The following is a 17,093-nucleotide window of genomic DNA, read 5'->3' as shown; positions in this document are numbered from 1 at the left end:
CGCTGTCACAGCCTGTACTGCTAAGAGAGATCTTTTGCAAATCATAGTGAATAAACCAAGCTTTTCTTAATGCAGGCTAGTTCATCATCTGTTTTACACCAAAGCCTTCATGTTATGCTTCACATAGTTTATCCCCTCTTGCTGACAAAGAGAAACAAAGAGAGGAGACAGTCGCGTAGAGATGCTGCAACAGAACCAGATGGTCTGACTCTCCCAGGCCTTGGCATTGTGTCTCTTTCTGTAACATTGGTATTTTTGTCTTCCCCCATCCCTTTGGTCCCATCTGCACCCTCCTTCTCTGTCTCTTTGTCTGTCACATTATTTTTCAGTTTGGCTTCCCCAGGAAGAGATGCTTATGTTGTCATGTTCCTTACAGTGAACTGAACACACTGGACAACACGGCTGTATTTGACAAAGGGACAGGACTCCTCTGAATTTCATGACAGTATGTCTGAATAGAGCAGAGATGCCCTGTGACTGCTTCCTACTAAGGGAAAGGCTCTGCAATAAGCTCCTCTGTGAGCCCCCACGAGAGGGGTCCGTACAGAGGCTCCCCCCTGGGGCCATTCACAGGCACTCGAGGTGCATGGAAATACCCCTAAAGGAGTGCTCATGCTGTTGCTGCTGTGATGAGGACTCAGCTACAAGCCATAGGAAACCAGACCTCAGCAGTCCTTGTGAACATCTTTCATGCACTTTAAAAACCTTTTTACACAGCTTTTACTCTCCATGTTTTCCCTACAGTGCATTGCTGGAAATCCTTACGTGTTTACCTGTCCATAGCCGAGCCAGGCTAGATCTCGTCTCTTGTGTAGCTGTTGAACCTCTCCTGCAAGCCCCTTCTCACACATCTGTCAAGAACAAGAAGCAGGTGAAAAAATGAACATGAGGCAGAGCAAAGGGAATTTCTTTCTCTTTGCTCTGTTCCAGCATGTATCATAAAAACCAAAACAAAACAAAATTATTATTCCATTCCTTTAACTCCCAACTAGCACTGCCTTCAGTGGGCAGGTGCCTCTTTGCATCAGTTGATGATCTGGTAGTCAGACCAAAAGCCATAAACTCCCCGAAATTTATTCTTAGTTTCAGCTGCAAAGAATGTTTTAAAAGTAAGGCAATGAAACTATGTTTTGTGTGACTGTATGACAAATAGTTTCTATCAGAAAATCACTAGATTAATTTCCATCATTCAAAGTGCATTGCACTTAGCTATACTTCATAAATGAGTTTGTTCATTTATTCAAATATGTACTCTATATTTAATTTCTATAACATTCTACCTTCATATGAAGATTATTGTGCACCAAGGACAGGCTCCCTTTGAACTCTCTAGCCCTTACACTCAGATTTAAATTAGTGGTTTACTTTTAATTCTTCCTCTGCTTTTACTGCTTTCAGGGAACAATAGGGAAGCCCTCTTGTAGTTAATTTACCACCTGAAGACACTAAATAAAAGTTGCAGGGCCTCATTTATTAAATCTCTCCATAAGATTGGAAACACTAGGCATGCAGTCAAAGCTGTGTTTTTAATAAATATTTCCATCAGTGAAATTAAAACATTTATCCAAACAAATATAAGGGAATACAACATAAAACAGCTTATTTACTGGTGATAGTTTTAAGTGGGGTTGGTAGCGCTGACCTCCTATGCTAGTCCAAAGCACCTTATTATATTATTTTAATTTTCAATACCCATTATTTTACCAGGCTTTCTGGTAAGTTATCTGTTGTGTGTTTTTTTCCTCTATTTTTTACCTTTTCTAAAACATTTTGGTGCTCTCAGAGTAAAGTTAGGGGAAGAAAATAAACCACCCCAGGCTCTGCATGGTCCAGTTTGCTCCAGGTTCTGCTGCTGACCCAAGACCATTTCTGACAGTAACCTCCACACTCAGCTTGTGAGGTCAGATGCCGTTTCAGGTGCATTTTCTGTCTTTCTGGGTAGACCAGTCTCTTTGTTATCATGAAGAACAGAGACTGTATATCAAGCAGAAACTACATCAGCTGGAAGTTCCCTATTTGCACACAATGTGAAGTTTATACTTCTTAATACCCAGCACAGGATTTTTACATTCAAAAGTGTCTGCAGATGTCACTATTGTGGTTTTTAAGTGCATGATCAGTCCTGTCCCTTACCTCATCAGCTCCTGCCTGCCGCTGATGATGAGTGGCCTGTTCGCATGAGGGCTCGGGATTGTGACAAAGGCTCTTTGCTGCAAAAGTCAGAAGAAGAACAGAGCTGATTGACATGCAGTATTTTTGGTCTACGTGAGATTTTGACATTTTGAAATTTGGTTCTCTTCTAATTCATAACATATAATATTTTTAGATATCCCACAAAACAGACGATCTGTGCAACGTTCCTTTTGGAAACACATTAACACACAGTTTCCAAAATGAATTTGTTCCCTCAAACCTCAGCAGCTGCTGACTGAAACAAAAATACTTTATAGTCAGTTTGAGCATAACCTTCACCTACAGAGAAACAAACATAACAAAGAGACTGAGATAATAAAACTATGTTTACTTAAAAGGCTTTATTCCTTAAAATATTATTTGGCATAACATAACCTAACAGCATACTGTAGACTATTATTACGGTTGAATTGTCAAATGAATTGTGTCAATGTAAATTAAATGGTGTTTTTACATTTTTATTTTTTTCCCCTTAGAAGAAATTTCCACGCCTCTTCAAACTTTTCCATGAATTCAGGAGAGACATTTTTCAAAGACATGGTTGTTGTTATTTATGAAACGTCAAAGTTTCCTGCGAAATACATTGAGATTTTCCCAACATGTCTTTTTTCTAGCTGAGCACAAGGAATATTGCTGAGCTCCTAATTCTATCATCTCAGATTCATCTCTCCAACAGCGTGGAGAATGGCTCCATAAGAAACAAGTTTTTTCCTAGCTCACTAGATATACAGCAAATACCAAAGATCAAGTAGGCAATAATGTGCCCATCAGTTCCACAGTGGTTTTTTAATAGCATTGGCAATTAAACATTGGTACATATGAAAATTTCGGCCAGGCTAAGTATAACTTGAGATAAATGAGAGTAAGCACTCACCACCTTTTACTGAAGGTCAGTATAATGCAACCAGATTATTCCATCTCTCTCATGCGGATGAACAACACGTCCAGAAAACCCAGCCTGGATCAGATTTGTTTGCTACATGTCCAGTGACCTAGAACAAGTGTTATGTTTGCTTTCACAAAAGCACTCATCCGTAGGAATGCTGGTACAGGAGTGAACGCTCCAGGTGTCATGATATTGATTTGACCGAGTCTCTTAAAGCAGAGTTAGGGCTTGCTCACGCTCTCCTGATAGATGAATAAATGAAATAAGCAGTGGAAGAAAGCCTACAGGACAGGGACTCAAAACTCTGAAGTTCAGCCACAGGGGAGGACAGTCAGACTCTGCCACTCATTTTGGTTATTAATGGGCCATCATTTTGCAGATGTATTGAACGTGTACCTGCATATAGCTAAGGGGCATTACATGTGATAGAGGAGATTTTATACCACATAAATATACAAAAACGGTGTTTAAAGAAACCTTCTCAGCTGGAGAAAAACATGCAGAAGAAACTCACTAATGTGACACCTCTTCCTCGTTGGCTTGGCCATCTTTCATGGCTTGGCCTTATAGAAAAGATTTTTTTCAACTTTGTCTTTCTGGCTAATAAATTAGGCAGCTAGGCTGAAAGCCAGTGCTTTCTTGACTTCTGCACTATGAAAACTGATATTATATATACACACCACCTCATAAATATGTATACATATAAGCACATTCATATACTTTTATGCCATTAAAAAACCCAAACCTTTAAAATTTTAACGCAGCCTATAAGAATTTTACAATGAAAACTGTTGAAGGAAAAACAGTCAAATATAAATGTTTATGCAAACTCACGTAAGCTAACAAACTGATATTAATACAAACCTATATTTCATCTGCGCCAAAGCCCTGCTGATACAGCACCTACAATGGGAAGAAAAAAAAAAAAAAAAAAAAAAAGAAACATTTAGTAGAAGAACTAGTAGCTGTTGACAGCTTAGCATTGGTTTTGTTAGTACAACAGTTGTTAATATCCTCCATACAATCCTATTAAAAACAAGACTCAACTAGAAAGGATAATGGGACTGTGAAGATGTTTATGAGGAGTCTGTTATCTATTTAGTCATTACAGTTATATATGTTCTATTATTGAACCTATCCTTCTACATTTGGGTTCGTTTATTTATGGCCACGATTTGTTGTGCCAAATTTGAGTTTAACACCTAATCCTAAAAAAACTGTGATTGTAATTATTTTCATCCAAGTCCAGTAGGATTGTTTGGGGGCTTAAACACATACTGGAAAGTATTCAATATCTTATGCTCTTCAGAGTAAAGACCAATGTTTTTACTTGTTTCTATGAAGCCCTCACATCTATTGCATCTCTCAGAAATTTAAAAAAAAAAAAAAAAAAAAAAAAAAAAAATTACTTCACCTTTCCACTTTCTGGAATAAACAGAAATTAAACTAAGAATTACTTGAGTAGAATACTGTACCCCATATGTTTTTGAAAACTAAACAAATAAACATTATTTATATCAATTTTTACTACCAGTAATAGCAAATTTCTAAACACTTTCAATAAATTAATGTTAATTCAGCTTTTCCCAAAAGTGAGCAAAAAAAGAGAAATTATCTTCGTGAGAATAGAACCATCACAATCCAATTCAGTAATACCCCCAATTTCATACTGATATGAATTTGTTTAAAAGGTGACCTAGACAATGAAGCAAGTATAATTAAATTGGAAACTAATTCAATAAAGTACTGATATCAAAAGTAATAATTAGAGGAAATTTTAGTGCGACATATCTGCAGAAAGGATCATTTTGGAATAACGATATATTTACATAAAGAAATTTAAAATATAAAATGTCTGACAATGGTTGATTGAAAACTAGTACTAAAAGTGGTTTTACTTTAATAGTAAATAGCAAAACAAGTAAAAAAAAATGCAACAAGATTGCTATCATTAGGATGACACTACTGGTTTCAATGGAACAAAGAAAGCCTATTGAATTTGATTTAAAAAAATACGCTTTCTGGCTTGCAATGGTTAAGTACAATTAAGTTTCATCCAATTCAAGCATTAAAAAGAGTGCTTGTGTTAAACTCTCATTTTCCAGAGGACAACTGTCACTGCATAGGTGTTCAGTGAAGAGTATCAACCATTCCCACAATACATGAGAAGGGAAGAGAACTCAGCTAGTACCTAAAGCTACATTTCATCTGCTCGCAATATGGAGGGTAAGCCTCCCAGCATATCTTTCATTTGTTTCTGTAGAAAATCAAGACTAGTTTAATATCAATCCAGTATCTTGATCCTCTGGTCCAGTACGCGTACTGATCTGAGGTCAGCATGGATAAAATATCCAGTTGAACTCTACAGCAAATGTCATGCAGAAGCAACGCTGCCCACTCTTTAACCATAAAGGTGAAGTTCACCTGTCCAGGACACAGTGCACCTTCAATAAATTTTCAACTGATTCAAGATGGAGGAACAAGCTCGCACTTGACCTTCACTAATCTCATGCCATTCTAGCCCAAACGTAAGGTATGTGGCCTAAACCTTTCTTTTTATATATATAAAAAAAAAGGTTAAATAATTTGAAATACAAAGAAAATAAAAACTATTAAAATAAACTGCTTTCCTGCAGAAACAGTTCTCCCAGAGGGAAGATTGTAAGAGAGAACATGAACAAACAAACCAGACTTTTGTACTGTTGCTTATTGAGCAATGGTCCCCACTTCTGAAATTTATCCATTTGAAACACTACCAACAGTTCTTCCTGAAAAAATAAGTGACAGTCTCATACGTGAGCTCCTAAACACGTGCACGTACGTAGCAGAAACATTCCTCTAACGCAGTCCATCTCTTCCAGAAAAGCTCCATTCCAAGCACTTTGCATTTGCTACAGAAGCATTTGTCCTTCCCAATCGTGAGCACTGCCTAGATAGTCATGCCCCTCGTCTGCTCCAAGCGTCGGCTTTCAGGCTGGAGGGAAGCATCCCATGGGCATATCCAGCCTCCTGGCTGCCACCTGGACCAGGAGGCTTTAATGCAGTTCTAGAAAGCAGTCAGATATTGCAACAGTAACACCATTAGGTATTATGAGGAGGAGCCTATATCCTAACACATTAACTGTTCTCCTTCAGTCTTTGACCTAAAGCCACAAGCCACTCTGCTAACCTATGAGGTGGCCCTCCTGTGGATCTGTAACAAATTTCATCCCCAAGCCCATTCTAAGCAAGTTTTCCTTCTGGCTTACTAAATGAGTTCCTTGGCAGTGCTTATTCTCAGGTGACTTTCTGTATCTTCTAGTCAACAACAAGCACAGGTTTCTCAGCAGATTCCAGCTCTCCACACCTTATCGTCTGCTCCATTTCTAGTCACCCTCTGCTTTTATAACAGGAAAGTAGGAAAAAGGGGTGAAAAAGAAGCAAATGGTGAAAAAAACTATTTAAAAGTAAATTTTCTGTCAAGAAAGATGTTACATACTTGACCTGTTCTAAGTTTGAACCTTTCATAAAGTTATAGTCCCAGAAGATGAAAACACTGCACTATTCTAATCAAGGATCTGTATAAATTAGAGAAGGCAGATGAAGACTCGTGTAAACTATATATAGCTCACAAACAAGCAGGTATCATTTCCCTGTTTAAAAAACAGGGAAACTGAGCTGGATTTTACCTTGCGCATCATTAAGTAATAACACCATCTCAGGTCTGATGGCCGGCATCACTAGCAGTGCAATAAGAGGAAGAAATACCACAGCTTGATTTTCAGTTCCCACACTGAGCTGAAACACTGGCAGTTAGAAAATCATTGATTGACTTGTCAGCTGAGCCAATTTGATCTGGAAGTCCCAGAGAAAGAAAAATATGGAAGTTCATAATGTCATTTTTTCCAGAGTCATTTCTGACTACAGCCACACTTTAATTTGTCAGAATCTCTCAGTCCCACATAGATCTTGTTTCCCTGGAGACGAGTCTTTTAAATAGCAGTTCCAAACACCAACCAGATTGGAAGAGGAATTCAATTAAAGAAAAAAAACATCTTTTTGCAGTGGGGGTCTGTCCTAGTAAAAGCTTCTGGAACATGTACCTCTAGTTTCCCTAGATGCATGTCTGGGCTTTTTTATTTATTTGTTATTTCTTATCCATTTCTTTATTATAGGTATGGATAAACAAAGTAATATTTTAGCTGATAATTTGATTATACTGATGCTTGCTATTTTTTATTATTGGCTAATAACTGGAATTAGTACTATTTTTCAACTTTTATGTAATTTAAACCATTCGCTTATTTGTTGATAATTTCTTGACAATGGTTTTATTCATATAATGTTGTTTCTGCTATTTGATTCAATAAGAAACTTTTAGAAGACAACAAAGTTAAAGAATAGTTAATTTTAATGACGTGCTTTTTAGACCAAACCCAGCTGAAGAATACTGTTGGACTGGAATCATCTAGTCCAACATCAAGAGATACTGGATCAAAAGATCCCCAGCCCACATGATTCACACTCAGAAATTCTCTGAAGTACAAATTTTGAGAAAATTAGAGATTTCTTATCATGTGATGCAACTCAAACATAATTCTTTGCAAACATATCATTTCCATACATAGATACCATTCCCAATGACATCTTTAAAGACAATTTTTTTAATGAAGGAGAAGATGGATATGCACATGCTTATAATACAGCTCTTTGGAATTTGAACACACACACACTAATAAAACCTCAATTTTTCACTTTCAGTCAGCTGTGCAGCATTTACTTATGGAAAGAAAACAGTAAATCACTTCCAGGCACTATTGGAGCAATGATAGGCTGTTTCTAAAAGGTAAACTTCAATAGCCATAAAAGCAAGTGTAATTAAACCTCTGTTTTCTTCACACATTCCAGCACAATTCTCTCCTCTACCTGTAACATTAGCAAACTAAATTTGGTGCCAATTTCCCAAACAGATTTACAATAAACACATCTTACCCATCCCAACAAATAGTAAAATAGAAAAGAACTGGGAAAAAAAAAAAAAAAAAAAGAAAAAAGAAAGCCTAGCCCACTCTCTTTTCTTGCCCTGGCATTTGATTAGAGCACATAGGATGTTCTACACTCCTGCGCTGGGCAACATGTACAGTGCCTTGTGAGTGCTCACATCATGGCATAAAATCAGGTCTCCATATTGCTGCATGAAGACTTATTTGCACAAAGGAGACTGGGGACTAAATAAGAACAAAGGTAAGCGTTTCCTTATGCCAGTCAGTCATGTAATGCACTTCATACTTGTCTTTAAAGTCTTGCCAAATCTACCATCTCTTAACATTATAAAGGATCAGCATTGTTTGCTGCAGCACTTTATTGCACATTTGGTGGCCAACACTCATTCTCACTGATGAAATCTAGGTCTAAAGAGACACAAAATATTTGGAGGATTCGCCCCTTCCTTGTACCAGTACAAAAATCAAGAAATAACTTCACCTTTGGGCTGACAGCTGCAGTGGATATTGATGAATATAGATCACAATTTAGCACTGCAAAATTAGTGAAGTGGCAACTATTTCTTCTGCATTGCACCACAGCAGATCACACAGTAAGGAAACATACTACCTCATCGGATTTCAAGTCGTAGAAAGAAATAGTATTACATGACTTTATTAACGCCAGTATTTATGGGAAGATGAGACATATGCATCTGTAAGGAGTGGTTTCCTTCAAAGATATTGGCAGGATAACAGAAAAAAAATTAGTACCTAATTTTGAAGAAAAAAAAAAAAAAGTAGTATATTTAATGTCAGCTGAATAATTTCTTTACATGACTGGGCTACAGGTTTTCAAAGAAAATTTAGAGCACTGGATAGTTAAAACTTTGTACAGTGCCTAGCACAAAGCAAATTACAGATACAGGTGAGGATTTAAATACTGTCAGTTTGAATTCCTGAAATTAAGTATTTGATCTCCTGAAGTTAAGAGCATTTAGCATTACTTAATACTGAGAAAAGGGTAGTATTGTGACAATAGTTTTGTGCTAGACATTTAGTAGTGAACGACATATATAATGCAAATGGATTCTATCTAGTAATTGCAATACCATTATCATGTTTACAGCTTCAATACAAGTAACATAAGTTCACCCACATTTCGTAGCTGAAGGTTTATTAAATGTAAGATCAATAGATTAATAGGATCTAACTTCATCTAAAAATAATCTAATTATTCTTCACACGAATGCTTATCTCCAAAACCAGCATTTTTATGATTAAATTAGTTTTACTATTTTTATCATACAGAAGTATATTAAATTATTATTGAAAATATTAAACTTACTTCAAAGTATTTGGGTAGGGAGTTGTGCTTTGTTTTTAACTGAACATAAAGGATATAAGATATCCTTTATGGTTAAGACCTTACAGATTTTCCAATGAGGATAGCAGTGAGGTACACAGTAAATAATGAAGATAACTAAAACTTGTGGGATCTGATCTAATATAAGGCGAGAACTGGATGCTGTGACAGATCTCTCCAGTGAGCATAATGGGTTTCCAGAAAGCCTCCACCAGCAAAACTGGTCTGAACCCCCATCTAGATAGGTTTGATTCTTTATAATGTCTGTTTATTCGTATTTCTTCTAACAACAAAAGCATGAGAATATACCCGGTCCTTACTAGAAGGACCTAGAGATAAAAAGACTGAACACCTTAAAATCAATAAATGAAAGCAGCACTTATTTCCCAAGGCTCTCCCTGGCTGGATTCACTCCTTTCCTGCAGTCTTTTCATCATCTAGGAAAAGAGACAGTGGCATGGGAATGTATCCAAAAGCAGTCACTGTCTCTAAAGTGATCTGCTAGGTTTAAGGCAAATGCAACACAACTGTAAACATTCCCAGGTTTGAAGTGGAACAGCAATACTGGGAAATTCTGTTACTGCCCATTTTCTCATCTACCGTGGTCCCAGGGAAACAAGCACACAAAATACAAAAGCAAGAAATTAAACTGGAATTCCTCCATTTAGATCTACACCTTCTTGCTTTGATATTGCTACCTTCCACATGTAGAAGATCTATAGCTTTCATTATGCCACTAGGAAAGCAGAAACGTGGTTAAGCATCAACACGTTGATACTTGGTTCCAGAAATCCAAGCTCACCTCTGGTAGGTTTACATAAGGTGATAATTAATAAACCCAGCTGTAAGTTATAGTTCTTTGAAGCATGCTGGTTGACATAGTAGGATAATGCTGTGTAATACACTGCACACAGAAACAAGGAATCAGGCTTAACAGAAAATATTTTCAGACCAACTCCTAACTGAAGAACAGCACATTTTTTTTTCTTTTAAGTCATATTTTTATATATATAATCACAAAATGGAATAAAAAATATGCCCTTCTAATATAAAACAATTTAAGAATATTATTTCAATTATACAGATTTATTGTAGGCTTAGGCTCCACCCTGTTCAGTTGAGGGAACAGTGCTGAAAAATGAGAAGGCGCATTGCCAAGAAGGGCGACCTGTATCAGTGGAAAAGCTGGAAGTCAAACTGTAATTGTTAAGCAAATAATTCTCACACAAGGTTTCTTGTACAATCTTCCACTCACCAAGTTTAGATGCAGAAATCTATTCCTTTGGCCTTTATTTTCTGAAAATTCACGTGGCCTTGAAACTCAGTTGTAGTTCGCTGAACCTCTGTGAGCTGAAGTAGCATCAGGATCAGCATCTTTCCTCCAGCTGTCTGCATAAGGAGCTGTCAAGAGAAGCACTCTCCCTCCTGGCAGTAACTCCTTTTGGAGTACATTTATTCTTTCAAAGACAACACCAAATAGACAGCCACTATAATATAGAGCTACAAAAAGGAGCGATCTGTCTTAATGGCTAGGAAAGTTGTGATCAAAAGTAAAAGCCTGATTTTTATACCCTCCTCCAAAATTGTTTAAGTTATCTAACAGTGCAGGACAACCGAAACAGGTGATGTTATCCATTATTCCAACTTCATTTATAATATGAATTTTTAAAAAATCATGCTATCAGAAAAGGAAAAAAATGAAGGGAGAGGGGACTGTATTGCATAAAACCTGAAGACAAAATCTCTTTTTATCATTACCTAAGCAGGTGATTTTTACTGGTTGGAAGATGAAAATCCTAACAGTTATAGTTTTTGATCATCCACTAGTATTTTATATGCTGCTGTAACATGTTAAATTGTTAGCGTTGTAATTTATACATCCTGACTTTACTCAAAAGTGCTAGATGTAGCAAGGTACAGATTTATATATATATATATATATATATATATATAAAAACAATAATTTTTGACCCAAAGAGTTTAAATAAGTGCCGCACTCCATTTGGAAAGAAATGCTTAGTTATTTTTACCATTTTAAAAAAATGATTGAAAATTTTAAAATATTTAGTATTAAGAACAGCATTGACCATTTATAATTAAAAAATTTACTAAGTACCACCACAAACAGTGCCAAAAAGAACTCTTCTTGTAACATTCTTTGGAAATAAGAAAAAAAGAAATCTATACAGGCTGAGGATCTATTGGGTGAAGAACAGTGTTAATTAATATTTACAATTTTGGATGATCTTTACCAACCTGAACATCGGTGAGATTCAATTCTCACCTCCTTTGACATCTAAAATTTATGCTGGCCACATTCTGGTGTAATCTTTAAGCTGTTGAACAAACATGCCCTAAAACAAGTCCTGAGAGACATCTATTCAGGAAACAACGATCTTTCTTTTATCAAAAGATTACTCCAATGGGTTTGGAGGAAGGGGTGTTTCTTATTATTGTTGCCCCCTCCTCTTACGTAATACTTTTTGAATGATAAACCTGAATCTTAACTGTATAATGTTTAAAAAACTCCTGGACGAGGGGATCGAGTGCACCCTCAGTAAGTTTGCAGACAACACCAAGCTGGGTGGGAGTGTTGATCTGCTGGAGGGTAGGAAGGCCCTACAGAGGGACCTGGACAGGCTGGATCATTGGGCCGGGGCCAACTGCATGACGTTCAACAAGGCTCAGTGCTGGGTCCTGCACTTGGGTCACAACAACCCCATGCAACACTAGAGGCTGGGGGAGGAGTGGCTGGAGAGCTGCCTGGCAGAAAAGCACCTGGGGGTGTTGGTTGACAGCTGGCTGAATAGGAGCCAGCAGTGTGCCCACGTGGCCAGAAGGTCAATAGCATCCTGGCTTGTATCAGAAATACTGTGGCCAGCAGGGCTAGGGAAGTGATTGTCCCCTTCACAGGGAAGTGATCGTACCCTTGTACTTGGCACTGGTGAGGCCGCACCTCGAGTACTGTGCTCAGTTTTGGGCCCCTCACTACAAGAAGGACATCGAGGTGTTGGAGCATGTCCAGAGAAGGGCAACGAAGTTGATGAAGGGTCTAGAGCACAAGACTTATGAGGAGCAGCTGAGGGAGCTGGGGTTGTTTAGCCTGGAGAAGAGGAGGCTAAGGAGAGACCTTATTGCTCTCTACAACTACCTGAAAGGAGGTCATAGCAAGGTGGGGGTCGGTCTCTTCTCCCAAGTAACAAGTGATAGGACAAGAGGAAACGGCCTCAAGCTGCGCCAGGGGAGGTTTAGGTTGGACATTAGGAAAAACTTCTTCCCTGAAAGGGTGGTCAGGCATTGGAACAGGCTGCCCAGGGAAGTGGTTGAGTCTCCATCCCTGGAGGTATTTAAAAGAAGGGTAGATGTGGTGCTTAGGGCCGTGGTTTAGTGGTGGACTTGGCAGTGCTGGCTTAATGGTTGGACTTGATGATCTTAAGGGTCTTTTCCAACCTAAATGATTCTATGATTCTATACTCATGAGCTGAACTCATAAGTTAGCAGATTTGAAGGAGAACCCTACCTCCCCTCAGTCCTGCCTGTCATTTTCCTACGTCACTAAATCTTTAATTTCTTCCACACTGAGACTGACCAACATTGCAGAAGAACAAAAAAAGAGGAAAAAAAGATGACAGTTAAGTTCAATATGCCTTGGAACGAAGCCCAGAAGCAGCAGCTTACTAACTGGTCTGTCAAGCCCAGAGCTCAGAGTTCCCGTTTACACCCTTCCTAGAAACTTCTTTCACATATCCCCACTATTTACTTTGTCACTTTCCAGAAACTACTTTATTTCTTAAATTTTTCCCAGGCATGCCCTAACCTTGCTTTTTCAGCCCTTTGAAAGCATACTGGCAGATACACGGTGAACTATACGGAGCTTGGGGGAGTGCCTAACTTCTTGGCTTGCACTGGCAAACCCATTATGCAATACATTTTGAATACCCAGAAGATCAGCATCTTCATTAAAAAAAACAATAAAAAAAAATACAAAAAAACAAACCATCCCCAAAAACCCCAAAAGAAACACTGAAAGGAAAAAGCTGAAGAAAAAAAAAAACGTATTCACACTCACTAATGACAGTCATCTATTTCCAATAGGGAACTGAGGCGTGTTCTTGTATTGACAAGGGATATAGTCCTCATTCTCTGAAGAGAAATTCAGAGCAGCACCCCCACTTAGGTACTATGCATCATCCTCCAGGGAAACCTTTCTTGCTTCATCGAACGTAAACAGTCTAGACAGATTGTTTCAGGAGACTAGCCTAAAATGAGGCAGAAAGAATACTACCCACAGGGAATTTGTAAAAATTACTAAAGATACAGGTTGCAAAAAAACTGCTCAGAAAACTTTGAATTCAATTCTGATTTCAATAGAATATTCAAAGTCAATTTTTTTTGGATTTACTGTCCCCATAGCAAAGAACAAAAGATAGATTTATTTAGGTCACACACTTTAAAGATGGGATGGTTTTTTTTCCAGATAGAGTGAAAATCAGAGGGATAAACCACATAAGAGTTGTTTAGTAGAAACTTTTCATCTTAGAATTTGACAGAAAAGTTTAAGATCATCTACTCACTAGAAAGAAAAACAAATTCTCAAGAGATTAGATGAACAATGGCAAAAATAATGTGCTTGTAGCTCCACAGAATTATATCCTGCTTTAAAATACATATGCAATGAGGATTATCATTATTACCATTATTATTGGATAGAAAGAGTGATGATAATATAAGGAATGGTATTCCCTCTCTGAGTAATAAGGAAAAATATATTCTTTATGTGTATTGCTGAAAAAAAAAATCTGAAGAAGCAGTGAAGAAAGGGAAGAGTTGCATCTAGTTTGATTTATGCCTGCTCTTCTTTTTATGCATAGCCTGGGGAGCCTCATGATGATATGTAATGAGTCAGGCTGAAATGTGTATAAATAAATGCACTGCCAATTTGTGAAGGTTCTTTAAAGCATCTTTTCTATATACTCCATACCAAATTGCATTTTCTTGGGGAGAAAGACAGAGTTGACATAGTAAGAAAAATCTCCAGTTTCATTCCATTTCTTTTCTTGCCTTTGCTTCTTCCTTTTCTTTTTTTTTTTTTTTTTTTTTTTTTTTAGAAGGAAAACAGTTGTCCAATATTTCATCCTGATGCAATAATAACCAGGTGGACAAAGTTCAAGATTAATACCTTTGACAGCTCTCTGTATACAAACAAGTAGCATGAAGAAACAAGTAGCATGACTTCTCCTCCCTGGAGCTAGGGAACTCCATGCAGAGTTAGTTTTATTGGCGAAGGACCATAATACCTTCCTCTGTTCTTTTTTCCCCTCTCCCTAGCCCCTCCATTTTGTTTTCCTAGAATATGTGGTGTGAGAGTTCAAGCAGCTCCTTCACTGGCCAAGGAAAATATATAATATCCTAAATAATGTTCTTCACTTACGGAAAAGGGGAAAAAAAAATCCCCACCCACCAGCACTTCCAAACCATAACTTCCTACCCAAGAAATAAAATGACCCTGAATCTTTTCTATATCTTCAAGTGCTCTTAAGTACAAAGGGTAGCAGAACTGCAAGTTTCCTAGGTTATGGTAAATTTTTGTTCAACCATAGTCAGCTAAGGTAGCCAATCCAACATTTGTTTTAATAAGACAAATTAGTAATATCACTAACAGAAATCAAGAAATATTCATCCACCCTAATTTTTTAATTTTATATTTTCCCCTCCCCCTATCTTCACTCACCTAAAAATAAGAAAATGCCTGGAAAAGCTTACAATACCAACCTGAGTTATAATGTGCTGTAATTCAGTCCCCAGAAAAAACCAATCCCTTCTCCTTTACAATGTTGAGATTTAAAAGGTGATCTTTATATCTATTTCTTTTTATTCTCACAGATTTTCTTTCCACATGTGTTCCTTCCAATCATGAGGAAGTCCTTAATAATTTACAAGACTCAAGGAATAGTGGCTTTAGGAACTAAAAGCAATATTGTGAAATACAAAATAAAATTACAAAAGCTGTCACTTACACACAGAAAGGTGTGTGTATATATACGTAATTGATATGATATTCAATAACTGGTAGGTGAGAGTACAGTGTCACAAATTATTAGGAGTTCAGTAGCTCCTTTGTTAGAAATTAGTTTCAAATTACCAGTTTACAGATTTATCACTCTAGGGCATCCCTACCCAAATTCTAGCCTTCACTCACTACCTGGTAAAGCTCAAAATGAATTAATGCAAGCTAAAATTCTACCATGACTTTGTTGAAATTATTGCTATTGACCGGAGATAACACACCTGAAATACTTGCTACTTCTGCCTGAAGTTACTTGCATTTGCTTAGAAAGTTGCTAGGAGTTGCTTGAAAAGAAAATCCAAGTCGATTATATTTTTATGAATCAGCATGTTGTCTATCTCTCAGAAATCTTCATTATCTGAAGAAATTAGAAGAAGTAGCCTTCTTAGTTGGGTAAGTACCTGCTCTGCTAAGGTACTGGAGACACTATTGATTTTAATTGATAAGAGTCACTAGTACATTATCATCATCCACAGATAAAAGGCATCTCCCTCTATGAAAATAAACACCTTTGTTTGAGCTCATTGTTTATCTTTTGATAAATGTCTCTGCTGTCCTTCTGTATTTATCACCCGAGGAAGAGGAGACCATATTCTGCAATAGCATTCGATTCCCCTGACATTATTATCACTTGCACCTCCTCTGTCTTACACCTCTTGGCTCTTCCACCACCTTCATGTTTGGAGCAGTATTTATCAAAGGAAGTTGTAAATTACCAGTGTCTCAATTTTGCTTTTCATCTGATTCATGAAGCACTTCTCATAATATGAAACGCAGTTCATGAATTGCTGGAGAGCCAGCAAAAGAACAGTAGTGCATCTATTTCCATATAAATGGCCTCATTACTACGCAGACTTGGGATAATTTATAAAGAAGGGATTCTCGTCTGAAAACAGGGGTCCTGCTGGCAGTGTCCTTCTGTTTATATACAAGGAAATACAATTTCAAAACTATTTAAGAAATATAACTTTTCAATAGGTAAGGTGCACCTCACTTTGACCCACAACAAAAGCACTGATTAGGGATGGAGCTTTGGCAGACAACCAGGGGCATTTTAATACTAGCATGCATTTTTATTTCACCACTTTATAAAGCAGTGAAACAGTATCATGAGGAAAGACGTAAAAGGCAGTTTTAAGAAGGTATGAATATCATAACAAAGCACGTTTAGAATGCACAGAGATAAGATTAAGATAAAACATATCTAAAATAAAGATTATTTCTATAATTACATTTAAAATCAACATATTTACAAGAAAAAAGCTGTTAGTCATAATCTCCTTTCATTTATAGGATTTTGTCTGCCTGTTAATTATTGCTAGTTTTGTGTTTCATCACCTATTATTTAGAAAGGTTTTATCCAGAGATTACATAGATGACTGAGTTTAAGTTTCCTTTAGATAAAAAGAAAAATTATTGTATATTCTCCAAAAGTTTCTGGTTTACAACCTCTATCTTACAAAACTACATTACAAATATCAAAGAAGCTGGTTTGTGTGAGATTTTTTTGCAATTTTCCTACCCTAGTCAAACAACAAAATTGCTCACAGTATTTGGCTGCTATTAGTTATTTCCTGCACTTTAATTTCACAGGTGAAATATTCTGTGCTGGTTTCCTAC

This window comes from Platalea leucorodia (assembly GCF_965183815.1).
Source record: "Platalea leucorodia genome assembly, chromosome: 5".
NCBI classification, from domain to species: Eukaryota; Metazoa; Chordata; class Aves; order Pelecaniformes; family Threskiornithidae; genus Platalea; species Platalea leucorodia.
This window is presented reverse-complemented; position numbering follows the sequence as displayed.